This window comes from Salvia splendens, unplaced genomic scaffold (genome assembly GCF_004379255.2).
Source record: "Salvia splendens isolate huo1 unplaced genomic scaffold, SspV2 ctg560, whole genome shotgun sequence".
NCBI classification, from domain to species: domain Eukaryota; kingdom Viridiplantae; phylum Streptophyta; class Magnoliopsida; order Lamiales; family Lamiaceae; genus Salvia; species Salvia splendens.
In genome coordinates this window covers 82,639-93,082 of record NW_024599219.1, presented here as the reverse complement: position 1 = coordinate 93,082, position 10,444 = coordinate 82,639, and positions in this window count along the sequence as shown.

Genomic DNA, 10,444 nt, shown 5'->3' with positions numbered 1-10,444 from the left:
ACTTCTCTATTCCACTGCTTGAGTATCTTCTTGGTTCTCGCAAGCTCGATCTGGAGGTTAAGCAGGCCCTCGGTCTCGGTAGGTTGGGTCCAGGCATCATGTATAAGATCCAAAAAACTTTCATGGTGGATCCACATGTTTTGGAATCTGAAGGCCTTTCTTCCGATGTGCCGGCTAGCACCTCTGCATCTAGCCAAAATCGGGCCATGGTCCGATGAGACACGTGGTAGGTTAGTGACTCTTGTCGCCTCCAAGATCTGTGGCCATGCGTCGCTCACCAAGGTTCTATCAAGCCTCTCCAAGAGTCCATTCTTTTCTCATGTGTAGGCCGATCCATCGAACCCCGGGTCAAGTAGTCTGCAATCCTCAATTGCCTCAGCAAAGTCAATCATCTCCACTTGTCGGTTGGTGTCGCTACCGACTCTCTCTTGTGGGAACAGAATAGTGTTAAGTCCCCGCTGACGATCCAAGGAGTTCCATTGGTGAGGACCGAGATTTCCGTCATCTTATCCCAAAGGTGTTGTCTATCCGTCCTTGTACACTTGGCGTAGATGGCCGAGACGGAAATGTGGCTTACAAGGCGCGGGGATGAGAAGCAGCCGGTAGCGCCTGGTCCGAATCATCCTCCACAACGAAGTTTGCATCCTCTTCGACAAAAATCCAAATTTTTCCATTAGTATTTGAGCCTTTGAAGACCAGCCCCAGTGCTCTAGAGAATTTCTCGGGTTTAGCCTTGTGAGTGGCTCCATTATTGCAATAAAATGAACATTATGTGAGACTTAATTAATCTTTTTAAAATGTTTTGGGTTGGCGCATTCGCAATACCCCTAACGTTCCAAAACATGAAGTTAATGGATATAATTAATAGTGAGGTTTCGTACCCGGCGCATTTCAATCCTAAAATTAAGTTTAGAGAGAGAAGCTCCTCCTCTCTCTAGATTTCACCCTCCCTAAACATCTCACGTCCGACCACCACCCACCGAACCGTCTCACGTCCGTCCACCCACCGAACCACCCCACTTTTGCCCCATCATTCCATACACCCCGTGTGCAGCCGTTTCCCACCACCACTCCCGGCCATCTCCTTCGTTGGTTCCCGGCCCTTTGCCGTCTCCGACACTCGCGCCCCTCTTTCTTTCAGAACCGCCTCCGTGCCTCGACCCCTTACCAGCCTCCGGCCATGTCGGACCCCCTCCGGATCCCGACCTTGAGACCGAGAATGCGAAAGAGCTCTCGGACCAACAAATGGTGTTCCGGTACTCCGAAGACACTCCTCTCACCCAGTCGACTAAAGCCTTAAGAGTTAAGGCAGCTAGTCCCAGGTTCGAATCCTAGGGGCTTTCACTTCCTAGGAGTCGCAGGTTCGAATCCTAGGAAGTGCAGATTTGGGGATTAATTTCTCCTTGGGCCTGTGGCCCAGAAGACAACGAAGCGCACCTACGGGGTAAGACGCTTCACCTCCACTGTTAGGTCGGGGGTCCGAGTCACATCGGAGGGTAGATGGGGAACCATCGTCGATCCTCCTAATAATAAAAAAAAAAAAAAACAAAAAAAAAAAAAAAGGCAGCTAAGTCCCGATGCAAGCTAAGGAAACATACCCGGCCCCTCCTACCAAAGGAATGGCCGGAACGATTCGTACCATCCCCTCTCCCGAAAGATAAAGCTGCGGAAAAACTATCCTTCGGCATTGAAAATAGCCCCGGTCCGGAGACCCCATGTTGCAGGACAGCCATCTTTCCTCTGAGCCCACGTCGCGACAAGGAGTTGGCTCTCCCTGAGACTGAGACTGGTGACTCTTTCTTCAGCCACGACGAGGGGGAGGTAACGCACATTCTTGCTCATGGTCGAGCGATGCAGCTGCCGAGGCCCCATTTTCTGGCCAAGGCTCCGGTGGTGGCTTGTCGACCGTTGGTGCGAGTGGAGACATGCCCTTGCATGATCCCCAATTGCTTACCGTTGGGAGAGCTAAGTTACCAGAAATGGATAAAGGAACAAACAAAACTACCTTGGAAAGCTCCTTTGTCCCTTACCAACCGAGGATACAAGACCCATGTGCTACAAAGGACGCCTTGGAGGGTGCGCTAGTCAACATAACCAAAGTGGAAAAAGGAACAAACTCCCTTTTGGAAATTGGTAATGTCTCCTCGCCGAAAATGGAAATGAAGACAAATCTCCCTTTGGAAAGTGGGTTGGCACCTTCCCCTCTTGGTACATCACGTGATGTAGAGTCCGTTGACTACCCAACGCACCAGCAAAGAGACGAGTTATTCCAGCTGGCCGCTTTGAACTCGGCCGACATGCTTGACACCTTATCCGCCCAACCGCTCCTCGCCGGCGGCCAACCGGAGGTGGGCCACCTAACGGGACCCCTTGCATTGCGTTGCCAATGGAGGTCGAACGATAATGATAAAGCACCCGAGAGAGGCTATGTCCCGCCCGTGGAAGACTTCCCGCCGTTGGAAAAGGGTAGAACATCAAAGCTTCGGGAGAACTTCGAGAGGGGATCTAGACTGGCGAACATGGGACCGACTAATGGTAAGACCGGCTAAGCCTCGGGCGTATCGGGGATGGCGGGCGTCTCGGACGTATCGGGTATGACGGGCGTCTCGGGCGTATCGGACGTATCGGGTATGGCGGGTGCGTCGGGTGTCGCGGGCTTCTCGGATATTGCCGGGTGCGCCGGGCATCGCGGTAGCTACGAGCATGGCGGGGCTCGTCGGGTGTCGCGGGTGACTCGAATATGCCGAGCATTTCAGCAGCGACGAAAGGCACGCCGAGGGCTCGGCCGACCCCTCCCCTGTCCTTGCGCGGGGCGTCGGGTCCTCACACGATGGCTGGGCCGTTGCTGGAGACGCCATGAGTCAGCCTGGGCAAACGAGCCGAGACTCCTCGGCCAAATCAGGTTGGGCATCGAACAATAATTTGAATGACCCGAACCAGGCCGGCTATGGCGCGACTAACTCGGGACACAATCATACTCTGAAAACCATGGCGGATTTGCTCCGGGGAACTCCACACACTGATGGGCCACAAGTCTTCGTCCCCGAGAACATCCCGAACATTGGCTTTGCATTCTACCTCAAATATTTTTGTCGTGGTTTTCTCGTGGAAATATATTAATGCCAAGCATATTCTTGTTCAATTTGAGGATATTACGGATTATGCTCGACTCCTAAGCGGCCCCAAAGGTCTTCAATGGCCTCCGGATTTCGATGCGTATTGTGAGTCACCCATTGCGGCCATTTGGTGCAACTTATCGGCCTCCCGATACATCTCTATGATCAAGCGCCTTATTTGCCATCGGGGAACTCTCCTCGGCAATCCGATCCAAGTGGACCGTGCTACGGCCAACAAGGCCCGTCTATTTTGTGCCCGTATTTGTATCGAGATTGATATCACCAAGCCACCTCCCGAGGAAATAATTTAGATATTTGCGGACGAGAATTGGTGCAGGCAAGTGAAGTGGGATAAAATCCCTCCTTATTGCCATGAATGCAAACACGTGGGCATAGAAGCGAAGTATGCTACGCTGCCGGGGAAAGGGGGTGCGCACCACGAGAAAGAACTACAATGTTGGGGGCATCCAAACACCTTAAAACGGACAGCAAACCCACGAAAAGGAAAGCAAGGACAGGCGAGGCAAAATGGCAACTTCTAATAATGGGAATCCCCAAGAAGAAATCAGTGGAGAGCTTACCCTAATTAAGGCCACCCCAATGGCGGGAGAATGACGATGACCACGAGTGGCTAGGGCCGGATATTATGGGTGATCTCCGAGGAGGTCATGAAAGTGGCTCGGAGCGCCATCAACCCCATTCGATAGGAGAGGAAGCATGACCCTCTCCCATCCTAGGGGTGCCATTTTCTGGACCCTCCTCACGGGACGATTGCTTCCTCAAATGCTCGAAGGGAAAAGTTGCCGGGAGAAGGGGTGACTTCACGTCGAAAAACGATGGGGATGCGAGGCTCGGCGTGACATTCCGTGCCGAGGGGCCGGAATGCCCACTAGGAGAGAGATCTTCTTAGCACAAACCAATACTACTCGTTAATGGCTGATGATGATTTTGTGGGTGAGGAGTTCGAGAACCTTGAACATGCGGCGATGGTCATGACCGAGGGCGATGAGGGAGGTGGAGACCAATCCCTAAACCCCAAGGCTGGCGCGAAGCAAGCACACGGAAAACACCAAATGATTGTATTCCAAGGAGGCTCTTCATGCCTGCCGGGTACGGTTCTCCCTTGTTAATTATGTCTTGCAACATTTTGTTTTGGAACGCTAGGGGAATCGCTAACGTGACGACCCAAAATATGGATTTTTATGGATGAAGGGGGCTGACTTTGGATCAAGGATGATTAGGACCAAATCCTACATGGCTCCTTCTTCATCTCCCCCTTGGCTAACCACATTGCCCTATCGGCGGTCTATGCAAAGTGCTCTAGGGCCGACAGGTACCCCATAGGGAGAAAATGAAAGATATCGCCCTTCTTGAGGAGGGGCTCCCTTGGCTTATTGGGGGCGACTTCAACACCATCTTGTCGTCTAGAGAGAGGGACGGTAGCGAAACAAACCGGCAGGCCGAGATTAATTTACTTTGCGGAGGCCATTGAAGATTATCGACTCCTAGACCCGGGTTTTTTGATGGAGCAGATTTCACTTGGGCCAAGAATGCTTATTTGAGAGGTTGGATAGGGCTTTGCTGAGTGAGTCATGGGCTAGCGCCTTTGGAGACCACGAGGGTGACGAATCTACCCCCGGCGTTGCCTCGGATCATGCCCAATCCTTGTCAAGTGCACGCTCCCCGCGCACAAACCCATGGAGGTAGAGCTTTCGGTTTTCAAAATATGTGGACAAGACATGAAGGCTTTTTGGATCTGATCCACCAAGTGTGGACGCAACCAACAGAGGCCGGGGGCCTGCTCAACCTTCAAATCAAATTGGCTAGAGCGAAGAAAGCATTGAAGAGTTGGAAATAAAGATGTTTTTGGGAATATCCACGCGAATATTAAAATGATGGAGGACATTGCCTCGGCCCAAAAGGATTTTGAGGATAGGCCTGACATCGGGAATAGGACGGAGATCAACAAACTCATTGCTAATTACATCCTCCTTCTCAAAATGGAAGAGGACTTTTGGAGGCAGAAAGCAACGCTCCGATGGCTTACGGAGGGAGACAAAATACAAGGTTCTATCAAAGCTGGGTAAAACAGAAAAGGATCCGGATGCGCATTCATAAAATCATGGCTAATGGGTGCGAGCTTACACAAGAGGAGGAGATTAAGAACTCGGCGGTTGAATTCTACCGGAACCATCCTTGCAGCCCGAATCATTAGAGTTAGCGGAGCCCGACCTTGAGATCATCCGACACTCCCACCTCGCCTGCACGGAGAGACTCTCCAACCCACCCGATGCCGAGGAGGTTAGACGAGCCATCTTTGACATTTCAGGAAAACAGTGACCAACAGATGCCCAGGCCCCGATGGACTCACGGTTGACCTTTTACCAATCTTGTTGGGGATGTGTGGGCCGGATGTGGTCGGAGGGTGATCAGACACAATTCTTCCAGGGGCCTTCTACCCAGGAGTGTTACATCCACAAGGCATCGTCCTTATTCCCAAAAAGCCATCCCCGAAAACATGGGGTGACTACCGGCCAATTAGCCTCTGCAACGTGATTAACAAGGTCATTACTAAGATCCCTAACGAAGAGACTTACTTTGCTTCTCAAGGAGGTTATCTCACCAAATCAGAGCGGCTTTGTGAAGGGCCGACTCTGAAACGACAATGCGCTCCTTGCACAAGAGATGTTCCATGAGCTACCACGGTGCTCCCCTTCCCCCAATGTCGCGATCAAGATTGACATGGCCATGGCATATGATGTGTGGCTCTTCCTCCTTAGAATTCTTCGGCGCATTGGCGTCCCGGAGGGTTGGGTCTCGATGATAGAGAGGTGCATTGGATCATGTTGGTTCTCGGTCTTAATTAATGGCGCACCACGGGCTTCTTCAAATCCACCCGAGGCCTAAGGCAAGGTGATCCTATCTCTCCTGCCCTCTTTGTGACCGCCGCCGGCGGAGTACTTGTCCTGGGCCCTCGACAAGGCCATCCTGGGACAGAGAGACATGACTTCAAAGCCTCCGCCGATGCATGGAGATAAGTCACCTGGCTTATGCCGACGATATAATCATTTTCAATTCCCAAGCAGCTGGGGACTCCCTTCGAAAACTTAGAAGATGCCTGATGAATACGTGGGGGTCTCGGGACAGTTGATCAATCTCTCTAAAAGTAGCTTCTACATTGCCGAGGAACACAAAGGCTAGGCGGACCAAATCCAAGTCTCTGGAGGCTTCTCCCGAGGTACCTTTCCTTTCCTCTACTTGGGTGGTCCCTATTTAACGAGGGCACAACGTACGGATATGTTCATGTTTCTCCGGAGGAAAATTGCTAGACGGATTCTCGGGGTGGGCGCATCGGCATCTTTCATTAGGTGGGAGGCTCACCCTTATCAAAAGCACTCTTGAAGCGGTCCCACTTCATGTGTTTCTAGCAATCGAGCCCACGGGATGGAACTCTCAAACAGTTGGAACCAGCAGCTAGCGAGGTTTTTCTGGGGGAGCCTCTAATGATAGAAGGAAAACTCATTGGATCGGCTGGGATCAGATTTGCCTTCCCGTTGCAGAAGGAGGACTTGGTGTCCGGAAAATAAAGGAAGTACTGCGCGCATGTAATATCAAACTTTGGTGGCGTTTTCACGAGCAAAACTCATGTGGGCTAAGTACTTGTTGGCTAAGTATTGCCACTCTGTCTCGCCCCTTGCAGCTAGACCCTCCGGAGGCACAGCCCAATCTGGAAAAGGCTTCTAAAAGCCCGGGCTCAAGCACAACCGTTTATTCGATGGATGGTGGACGGGGGCAGATCTATTTTTGGATGATGTGTGGATCAAGGATATGCCCCTCCAAGACCATAGCTTAGTATGACAGGGGCGACCCCAAGGCTCTGGTTGTGGACTTCATTAGGGCTGGATCTTGGACAAGCCACGACTTCAACTGCTGCAAAACCAGGTCGGATTATCACAACAGTAGTTTACTCTCGAATCCCTCGGGAGTCCGATCATGTCGGGGGATGATGATGTGCCGAGATGGTCCATCTCCAGCCTTGGAGACTTCTCGCTATCCACTACATGGGAGACTATCCGGTCACACCGGCCAATTATCCAAGGCCTCGCTGATATCTGGAAGACGGGCATTACTAAGTCCATAGCCATTTTCAACTGGCGCCTCCTCTCGAACCGGGTTCCGGTTGACTCGAAGCTCCAGTGGCGAAGAATAGAGCTGGCGTCCAAGTGTCAATGTTGCCCTCGCTGCCCGAACACGGAGTCACTTCAGCACCTTTTCATCCAAGGATGTGGGGCGATCAATGTTTGGAAGGAGTTTGATGATTGGTTTTTGGGCCCCTCTCCACAATTGCGGATCAACGACACAATCCCGGAGAGGCTCGTAGTATGGGCCAGGAGGACGCAACAACAAAATAAGAGACACCTGAGCTATGTCATTCCTTACCTCATTCTCTGGTTTCTTTGGGCCGAAAGAAACAGAAGTCGAGACCATCAGGTCCAATTCAAGTTGTACAATGTAGTGTGGCAGGTTCAAATGTTTATTCGGAATAGCATGGCCAACGGACAGCTTAAGCCAAGCACTAGAAAGGAGTTCAGCCCACACAATCATCATCCCGAGCCGGGCCGACGCACGAATAGAAAGGCCACGGGCCATGGCGATTAAATGGAAACCCCCTGACCAACCATGGATTAAGTTAATACGGATGGGGCATATAACACGGAAACCGAAAGAGCCGGAGGGGAAGGGGTCGTCCGGGACTCCGACGGTAAGTTGCTTGCAGCCCTTGCCACACCCCTTGCCGTACAGTCAGCCTTGAAGCCGAGCTTATGGCCTTACACCATGGTTTGGAACTGGCTAAGGAATTCGATCGGCCTATCGGGAACATTCATAACAACCTCAGGGATATGGAGGCGAAAAATGCAATGGCCCAAAGCGATTTCGAATAAAAGCCAACCCCGGATAACAGAACAGAGATCAATAGATGCATCGCCGAGTACACTCGACTCCTCAAAATGGAGGAGGATTTCCGGCGCCAAAAGGCAACCTTAAGATGGCTAGCGGAGGGCGACAAGAACACTAAATTCTACCAAAGCTGGGTCAAGCAAAAAGGATTCGCATGCGCATTCACAAGATCAATGTGGGCGGCCGAGAGATCTCGGATGAAATGGAGATCAGAAACTCAGCGGTGGAGTTCTTCCAAGACCTCCTGGCCCCAGGCCACTCACACTTTCCGAGCCAGACGTGGTGGCGGCAATTGGACAATTCTTCGGGGGTGCCTACCTCCCACGTAGCGTTACGGCCACAAGCATAGTCCTCATCCCAAAAAAGCTAGTGTCGGAGTCGTGGAGTGACTACCGCCCCATTAGCCTGTGCAACGTCGTCAACAAGATTATCACGAAGATATTGTCGAAGAGATTGACTCAACTCATCCCTAGGGTTATCTCACCAAACCAGAGTGGATTTGTGAAGGGACGGCTCTTCAATGACAATGTCCTTTTGGCACAGGAGATGTTCCATGAGCTCTCGAGATGTGCGTCGGCCCCTAATGTCGCGGTCAAATCGATATGGCTAAGGCCTACGACCGAGTACAATGGCCCTTCCTTTTGAAAGTGCTACACCGGATGAGATTCCTGGCTTCGTGGATTTCTATGATTGAAAGATGTGTGGGCTTGTGTTGGTTCTCGGTACTGGTCAATGGCGCCCCCTCAGGGTTTTTAAGTCCACCCGCGGCCTTAGACAGGGAGATCCAATATCCCCGGCACTTTTCGTGATTGCAGCTGACTACCTCTCAAGGGAATTAGACAAGCTCATTTTGGGAAAGAAAGAGATGACTTTTAGAGCTACTCGCCATTGCATGGAAATAAGGCCACCTCGCATACGCTGATGACATTGTGATATTCACACAAGCAGCAGAGGGGCCTCTTCGGCAGCTTCGGATATGCTTGGAGGCATATGCTGGGGTTTCCAGGCAGCAGATCAACCTGGCAAAAAGCAACTTCTACATTGCCGAACAACATGAAAGGTGCGCCAACCTAATTCAAAATGAAGGAGGCTTCGCACGAGGTACCTTCCCTTTTTTGTACCTTGGAGTTCCCATTTATCACGGTGCCAAACGTACAGATATGTTTATGTTCCTTCGAGAAAAGATTGTCGCACGAATCTCGGGGTGGGCCCACCGGCACCTCTCTTTTGGAGGTAGGCTTACCCTAATTCAAAGCACCCTTGAAGCGGTGCCGCTTCACATTTTCCAGGCCATCGAACCAACGTCCGGGGGCCCTTAAGCAATTGGATCAGCAGATGGCTCGATTTTTCTAGGGATCGTCAAACGAGAGAAAAAAGACACATTGGATTGGGTGGGATCAGATTTGCCTCCCCACACCCGAAGGGGGTCTCGACATTCGTAAATCCAAAGAAGTCCTCTGAGCCTTGAGTATCAAACTATGGTGGAGGTTCCGAGAGCAAAAACTCCCTATGGGCTAGGTACATGAAGGCCAAGTATTGTCACAAAAAATTCCCCCCTTGCGGCCTCCCCTTCGGGGAGACACAGCCCGACATGGAAACGGTTAATGAAAGCGAGAAATCAAGCAAATCCGCACATTAGATGGGTGATCGGTCAGGGTGATGCCTACTTTTGGGATGACATATGGCTTGGTGACTCTCCCCTTCGCGAGCTCTGTCTTGACGATATGGCCGCCCCAGCGGCCAAGGTCTCGGACTACATTAGGGATGGAACTTGGGCCGAGGCTAAGTTACTCCAACTTCACAATCAGGCTGGAATGCCACAAGAGGTTATCAAACAAATCCTTGATACTCCAATCATCGCGGGGGTACCGGACGTCCCTCGATGGAAGCTCTCTCGGCTCGGGGAGTTTTCGCTTGCTACAACTTGGGAGACTATACGCATGCAGAGGCCGATAATTCAAGGTCTCGACGACATTTGAAGGGCTGGCCTCACAAAATCTATTGCAATCTTTAATTGGCGACTCTTGTCAAATAGGATCACGGTCGATTCCAAGCTCCAATGGAGGAAGATAGAGCTTGCATCGAAATGTCAATGCTGTCCACGGAGGCCTAACACTGAGAGAAGCTCTCCATTCTCTCTAGAATTCGCCCCACTCTCCCTCCCCTCCCCTTTGAGGGAGGTGAAATGTGATTGTTGCATCCAACACATGGTGAAGTCCGGTGGTGAGCTGCCGAAGGGGGAGGCCGCTGCCTTGATACACACGATGCAGCCCCCTTCCTCACCGGAGTGGAAGTTTCGTTCGATTGCACGGCCCAAAACCAAAGGGTTGGCACGTCCCACCCGGAGAAAGCTCGACAATCCCTCAAAC